The sequence below is a fragment of the Prunus avium genome, chromosome 1 (assembly GCF_965620075.1).
Source record: "Prunus avium chromosome 1, drPruAviu1.hap1.1, whole genome shotgun sequence".
Taxonomy (NCBI): Eukaryota; Viridiplantae; Streptophyta; class Magnoliopsida; order Rosales; family Rosaceae; genus Prunus; species Prunus avium.
Window position 1 is genome coordinate 26,989,351 of NC_142284.1, and position 7,515 is coordinate 26,996,865.

Here is a 7,515-nt window from a genome sequence, read left to right on the forward strand (position 1 = left end):
CATTGGAACAAGTTTCATGAAGATCTTCACCTCATCCAAGCCCCATAGCATGCTGATCCAAGGCCAAGAAGCTGACCTACGAAATTGGGCTGGAAAGGAGTTGTAGCCAAAATGTGTTTGTCTTCAAGCCCTTCTTCCATTCACCCAAATCAAGCCTTAACATGCATGGATTGCATCATTTCCTATCCAAAGTCATCATTGTTACCTAAATGTCAATTAACTGAAAGATAAACACAAAAAGGATTAAAAGCACAAGTTTAACTCAAACACATAACCAAATCATAAGCTAGAATGGTACAAAATGATATACAATTATGAACCGATCAAATACCCCCAAACCTAGATTTTGCTAGTCCTCGAGCAAAACAACACAAAACAAAGTTAAAAACAAAAAGTTAACTAAACCACTTTCGTAGGTAACTCGATTGCATTGAGCGTATGCAACAAGCCTTTAAACCTCTAGGCATCCCTAGTAGGAGGAGTTGTGTCTCCTGAGGGTTTAACAGAAACGATACCCACAAACGCATTACTAACTCTACAAAACAAAGTGGTTAGTAAAACTTGAAATCAACTAATGAGAACGAAAGAAAACTTTAGTCATACCTCCAACACCGTAGAGTTGCCAAGATAGGTGATCAATCAGTGTGTAATGTGGAAGCTATAGCTCAAAGGCACACGGTTTCAAAGCAAGCACACTCAAACCTTGAATAAAGAACATGCTTCGACTCTAATTCTCACAGATAACACTCAATCACTCAGAACCAATGGTTTTATTCTCTTAAACAAGCTTAAGTGAGTATATGAAATAGAAGCACAATATTTGGTTAGATCTCATGAAGGGAATCAAATACTAAGAATAGAGATACACACATACCTACCATCACCCATGAATACATCCTCAAAGATCAGCTAGGTCTTTCACAAGGTTTGTAATGAAAGGTAAGGTTAGGGGAAATGGAAGAATTGGAAGGAAAAACAGGTAACTTAAGAACATACCAAGGTTGCATTCTTCATTGATCTGCAAGGTAGCATTGACTTATAATGGCATGGCTGCAAACTTCATGGTACCACCTGGCATAGACTTTATTTATTTATTTATTTATTTATTTATTTATTTTTTTTTTTTACACTTAGATCAAATCGAAACACTTTCATCTTCGTTGATTTGATCTGCATCTTCATTAACTTCATTGCACAGAATCACACCATCTTTCATTTAGGCACATGGCAGCAACTTCCTTGCTTCAAACTTTATCTTGGCACACCTTGGTATATTTCTAAGCTATAGGGTATGGCTACAATAGGTGAAGTATCTCAGATTGAGATACAAAGGTAGGGAAATGATGAGGGTGATAGAAGAAAAGGCTTTAAGTGTTTGGCTTCAAGAGGGTTGATGGAACACACATATAGGTAGGGTGAAAAGAAAGCACATCGAATGGTTATGCACACATAGCCTAGCATCACTTCAATGAGTTCATTCATGAATGAGAGCAAGCACATGATATCTGCAAAAGAGAATCATCCTTAGTATTCAATCAAAATGGAATAATGAGATCATTTAGAGTGAAATGAAGAAAATAAATTGGGATGAGAAATAGAAACACTTTAAACCCTCTCAAGAAAGCAATTGGGCTCAAAATAGCTCACTAGGGTAGTCTCCACTATTCTCCTTCGAGAATTTGAGCATGGTACTTTAGCCACCAGAATTCTAGGAGCCAAAGCTTTGTGAAGTGCAAAATTCTGATATGAAAACCTCAATGGCAGCTCCATAGCATCGATTGTATGACATTAAAAAAAAAAAAAAAAAAAAAAAAAATTAGTGACAAATGAACGAAAATTGAAAACACAAATGAATGAAATTTGAAAACCTTCCCCCCAGACCTGAATTGAACATTGTCCTCAATGTTAAAGCAAAGTAAAGATGATTGAGAACAAGTAAATGATAAAGGGAAAAGTTAAGAAAAAGTTTAGAAGAAAAAAAAAAAAATATATATATATATATATATATATATATACAAGCAACTCACGGATGACCAGTTAAGGGCCTCAGAAAACACAGCCAGGGGATCCGGGAAGGTTGGAGGGGTCACAATGGTCCCGCTTAAAACCCAAACTTCTTAGACACCGAAGGTGTCGCCTAAAGAACTCCTAGACACTGTATTGACGGAGGTGCTCACTGGGGTTACCCAAAGTTAGCTCATATGAAAAAAAATTATTTAAAGAAACAGAAACTTAAAATGACTAAAATAAAAACAAAACAAGTAAAGAGAAAGGATAGAAATGCTCCCCCTTGATGCGATTAGGTCGATTGCTACCAAGCACCTTCTTCTTGAACACATGGGTTGCCTCCCAAGAAGCGCCTTAGTTACTGTCTTGGCAGGACATTATGTGATCAGCTAAGTTGATGGTACAAAGGGAAGTTGATCCACCACATGGCCTGTTTGAATGCCAGCTGAGATTCCCTCATAGAATGGCTTTAAACGTTGTCCATTTACTTTGAAAGTTGAGCCGTCTTTAGGGTTTTGAATCTCCACAGCTCCATAGGGAGAAACATTGACCACGGTGAATGGGCCTTGCCATCTAGACTTCAATTTTCCTGGAAAGAGACGCAATCGTGAGTTAAACAAAAGAACTGACATACCTTTGGAGAACTCTTTCCGTTGAATGTTTCTGTCATGGTAACTCTTGGTTCGTTCTTTGTAAAGCTTTGCATTCTCATAAGACTCATGTCTAATTTCTTCCAATTCATTGAGCTGAAACTTTCTTGCATGGCCTGCCTTGTCTAGATCAAAATTTAACTTCTTGATGGCCCAAAAAGCATTGTGTTCAAGCTCCATTGGCAGGTGACAAGCTTTCCCAAACACAAGACGATAAGGGCTCATCCCAATGGGAGTCTTATATGCAGTCCTATAAGCCCATAATGAATCATTGAGCTTGGCTGCCCAATCTTTCCTTGTATTGTTCACCACCTTCTCCAGGATGTGCTTAATTTCTCTATTGCTTATTTCCACTTGACCAGAAGTTTGCGGATGATATGGTGTAGAGACTCGATGGGTGATGTTGTACTTCTTCATGAGTGCTTCGAATGGCTTGTTACAGAAGTGGCTGCCTCCATCACTAATGACAGCCCTTGGAGTACCAAACCTTGTGAAAATATTATCCTTCAAGAACTTGAGCACCACCTTATGATCATTGGTTTTGGTGGCTATGGCTTCCACCCATTTAGACACATAATCAACAGCAACAAGTATGTAAGTACAACCAAAGGAAGATGGGAATGGTCCCATGAAATCAATACCCCACACATCGAAGAGCTCCACAACAAGTATGCTATTCAATGGCATTTCGTTCCTGCGACTTATGTTCCCCATCCTTTGACACCTATCACACTTAACACAAAAATTAAACGCATCTTTGAATAGAGTGGGCCAAAAGAAACCAGATTGGAGAATTTTAAGTGCTGTTTTCTTAGCTCCAAAGTGACCTCCACAAGCCAATTCGTGGCTATGCCTAAGTATGCTTTCTTGCTCTTCTTCTGGAACACATCTTCTAATGAGTTGATCTGGGCAATGCTTGAATAAGAAAGGTTCATCCCAGACATAATGTTTCACCATGGAAAAGAACTTCTTCTTGTCCTGAGAAGTTAGATCATTTCTAAGAACACCACAAGCAAGATAATTAACAAAATCAGCATACCATGGTTCTTTGACTTGGGCAGCATATAGTTGTTCATCAGGGAAAGTCTCATTCAAGGGTAGCACAGCTTCTCCTTTTTCTTCAACCACAATTCTGCTCAAATGATCAGCTACCACATTCTCACATCCCTTCTTGTCTCGAATTTCCAAATCGAACTCTTGCAGCAAGAGAATCCATCTAATCAAGCGTGGTTTTGCGTCCTTCTTAGTGAGCAAGTATCTAAGAGCTGCATGGTCAGAATAAACAATTACTTTAGAACCAACAAGATAAGAACGAAATTTTTCTAAAGCAAAAACCACAGCAAGGAACTCCTTCTCTGTTGTGGAGTAGTTGATTTGAGCATCATTCAAGGTCCGGCTAGCATAATGAATCACATGGGGGAGCTTGTTCTTCTTTTGACCTAAAACTGCACCAATAGCAAAGTCAGAGGCATCACACATTATTTCAAATGGTAAAGACCAATCTGGAGCTATGATAATAGGGGCTGAAGTTAGCTCCCTCTTCAAGGTAGTAAAGGCTTCCATGCAAGCTTCATTAAACTCAAAAACAGCATCCTTAGCAAGGAGATTACACAATGGCCTTGTAATGCTTGAGAAATTTTTGATGAACCTTCTATAGAATCCAGCATGACCTAGAAAGCTTCTAATTCCTTTCACAGAGGTAGGGGGTGGCAGATTTGAGATGAGATCGATCTTGGCTTTATCCACTTCAATTCCCTTGCTTGAAATCACATGGCCTAGCACAATGCCTTGTCTCACCATGAAGTGACACTTCTCCCAATTCAAAATCAGGTTTGTTTCCTGGCATCTTTTAAGCACTAGAGACAAGTGGTGAAGACAATTATCAAAAGAGGAACCAAAAACTGAAAAATCATCCATAAATACCTCAATGAATCGTTCCACCATATCTGAAAAGATTGACATCATGCATCTTTGGAAAGTTGCTGGGGCATTGCACAAACCGAATGGCATCCTTCTATAAGCAAACGTACCAAATGGGCATGTGAATGTGGTTTTCTCTTGGTCTTCCGGAGCAATGGGAATTTGATTATAACCTGAAAAACCATCAAGAAAACAATAGTAAGCATGGCCAGATAAACGTTCAAGCATTTGATCAATAAAAGGCAAGGGGAAATGATCTTTTCTAGTGGATGTGTTCAACTTCCTGTAATCAATGCAAACTCTCCAACCAGTGATAGTTCGTGTAGGAACTATCTCATTCTTCTCATTCTTCACAACGGTGATTCCGGACTTCTTCGGAACAACTTGTACAGGGCTCACCCACTTAGAATCTGAAATTGGGTAGATGATTCCTACATCGAGTAGCTTTAAAACTTCAGCTCTAACCACCTCTTTCATGTTGGGATTTAGCCTCCTTTGGGCATCACGGGATGGTTTGCTATCTTCTTCCATTAGAATCCGGTGCATGCACATGCTTGGACTAATTCCTTTGATGTCTGCTATGGTCCACCCAATGGCTGTTTTATGCTCTTTTAGAACCTTAATTAAGCTCTCTTCTTCATGTGAGGTGAGACCTGCAGCAATTATAACAGGGAGAGTTTCGTTAGCACCCAAATAAGTATATTTAAGATGATTGGGCAGTGGTTTAAGTTCTAGCTTTGGTGGGGAGATAATGGATGGCTCCAATTTCGTGGATGATGGTCCAAGAGGCTCGAGTGGTGGCCTAAAGGATGGTGGGTATGGTTGAAACACTTCTAAGGCAGCCACCACTTCTTGGAACTCCGGTTCACAAAGATCTTCCTCTTCTTGTGTTAAGACAGCTTCTAGAGCATCATTAGACTTTCTCTGCAAAATTTTGGAAGAAACCTCATGATCCACAACATCAATTGAAAAGCAAGAATCAAGAGAGATAGAAGGTTGAGATAGAGCATTAAGCATTTTAAATTCAACAGTTTCACCCAGAACAGTCATGGAAAGGGTGCTATCTTTCACTTTGATAACTGTGTCTGCAGTGGCCATGAATGGCCTGCCTAGGAGAATGCGATCAACATGATCTCCATTTGGATTGTCTTCCATGTCCATCACTACAAAATCAGCAGGGAGAATTAGTGTATTAACTTGAACTAAAATATCTTCTACAATACCTTTTGGATATTTTATAGAATGATCAGCTAGTTCAAGTCGTATTGAAGTCTTCTTCATCCCTTCTAAGCCAAGCTTTTGATACAATGAATATGGCATTAGGTTGACACTTGCTCCCAAGTCCAACATGGCTCTTCCAACCTTATTGCCTCCAATGTTAATGGGAATGTCAAAGCTGCCAGGATCAACTAGTTTTGGTGGAAGCTTCCTTTGCAACACAGCACTTACATTCTGGTCAAGCTTTACATCTTCATTTGGAGCGAAATTGAGCTTGTGAGTTTTCAAGTCCTTGATGAACTTTCCATATGCAGGAATCTGTTCAATAACATCAAGCAAAGGCAAATTGATATTAACTTTACTCAAAATATCATAAATCTCTTTAAAAGCCTTATCTTGCTTTGCTTTCTTAAGACGGCCTGGAAATGGAATCGGTGGAACATATGGAGCGGGTGGCACGTATCTATCTTCTTGAAGATGTGGTGGCACAAATTTGTCATCTCTCTTATGCAATTGGAATTGTTTGGATTCCTGAGAATCTGATTTGGCATTAGGAGCAGATTGAGAAGTTTTGAGATGTTCCCCTTCTGTAGCCGTGGTCTCCTCCTCTTCATCTTCTACAATCACAACATCATTTGAAAGATTAGAATCAACTTTACTATCAATGATCTTACCTGATCTGAGCACATGAATGGCCTTGGCTTCTTGGTTCTTTGGATTGATCTCGGTTTGGCTTGGCCATTTCCCAGGTGCTCTTTGAGTTATTTCAGCAGCTAATTGGCCTATTTGAACTTCCAATTTGGCAATGGTAGCTTGTGTAGTTTGCTGGAAATTGGATTGGTTGATTGCCATCTGCTTAACTATATCCTCCAATGATGATGTTTGTTGTGGCTTTTGGAATGAAGGGGGATTGGCTTGATTCTGAGTATTCCTCCATGAAAAGTTTGGATGATTCCTCCAACCTGGATTATAACTTTGAGAGTATGGATCATTTCTTGGACCTTGGTTGTAGGAATTTACCAACTTAGCTTGCTCTTGCACAAATTCTGGATATCCAGCCCCAAGTGGACAAGCTATGGTAGCATGGTCAGGAGTTTCGCAAATACTACACACTTCCTTCGGAGGGCTTCTTGAGTTTAATGCAAGAAGAGCATCTAGCTTTTGTTCCAGTTTTGAAATCTGCACACTAGAAGCATCATTAGAACCACTAATAACACGTTTACCTCTTGTATCCGTATGTTGGGTCTCCATTGCTATCTCCTCGAAGAGTTCGTATGTTTCTTCTGGAGTTTTGGTTTTAAAAGAACCACCTGCAAAATTGGTGACTATATTATGACTAGAAGGGGTTAGTCCTTTATAAAACATACGCATTTGAAGCTTCAATGGAATCCCATGATGAGGACATTGGTTGAGCAGCCCATTGAATCTCTCCCATGCTTCACAAAATGATTCATCATCTTGCTGTGCAAATAACAAGATCTTATCCCTAAGCATGTCGGTCTTTTGCGTGGAGAAGTATTTCTCCAAGAACTTCTTTTGAATGGCAGCCCATGTAGTGAGTGAACCAGGCTTCAAAGAATTCAACCAATATTTCGCCTTATCCTTCAAAGTGTATGGAAACACTCTCATTCGAAGTTGATCTTCTGTCACACCTGTCAAGGGAAAAGAACTCACAACATTAAAAATATCCTTTATATGAGTTAATGGATCTTCATTAGGT

At 39.4% G+C, this 7,515-nt stretch overlaps 1 non-coding gene across 1 annotated transcript; it reads left to right on the forward strand.

The window, feature by feature from the left end:
* Positions 1 to 7,182: 7,182 nt before the first annotated feature.
* Positions 7,183 to 7,289, forward strand: LOC148297669 (small nucleolar RNA R71). Its single transcript, XR_015833184.1, has one exon. It is a non-coding gene; the product is annotated as a small nucleolar RNA R71 (small nucleolar RNA).
* Positions 7,290 to 7,515: the final 226 nt, after the last annotated feature.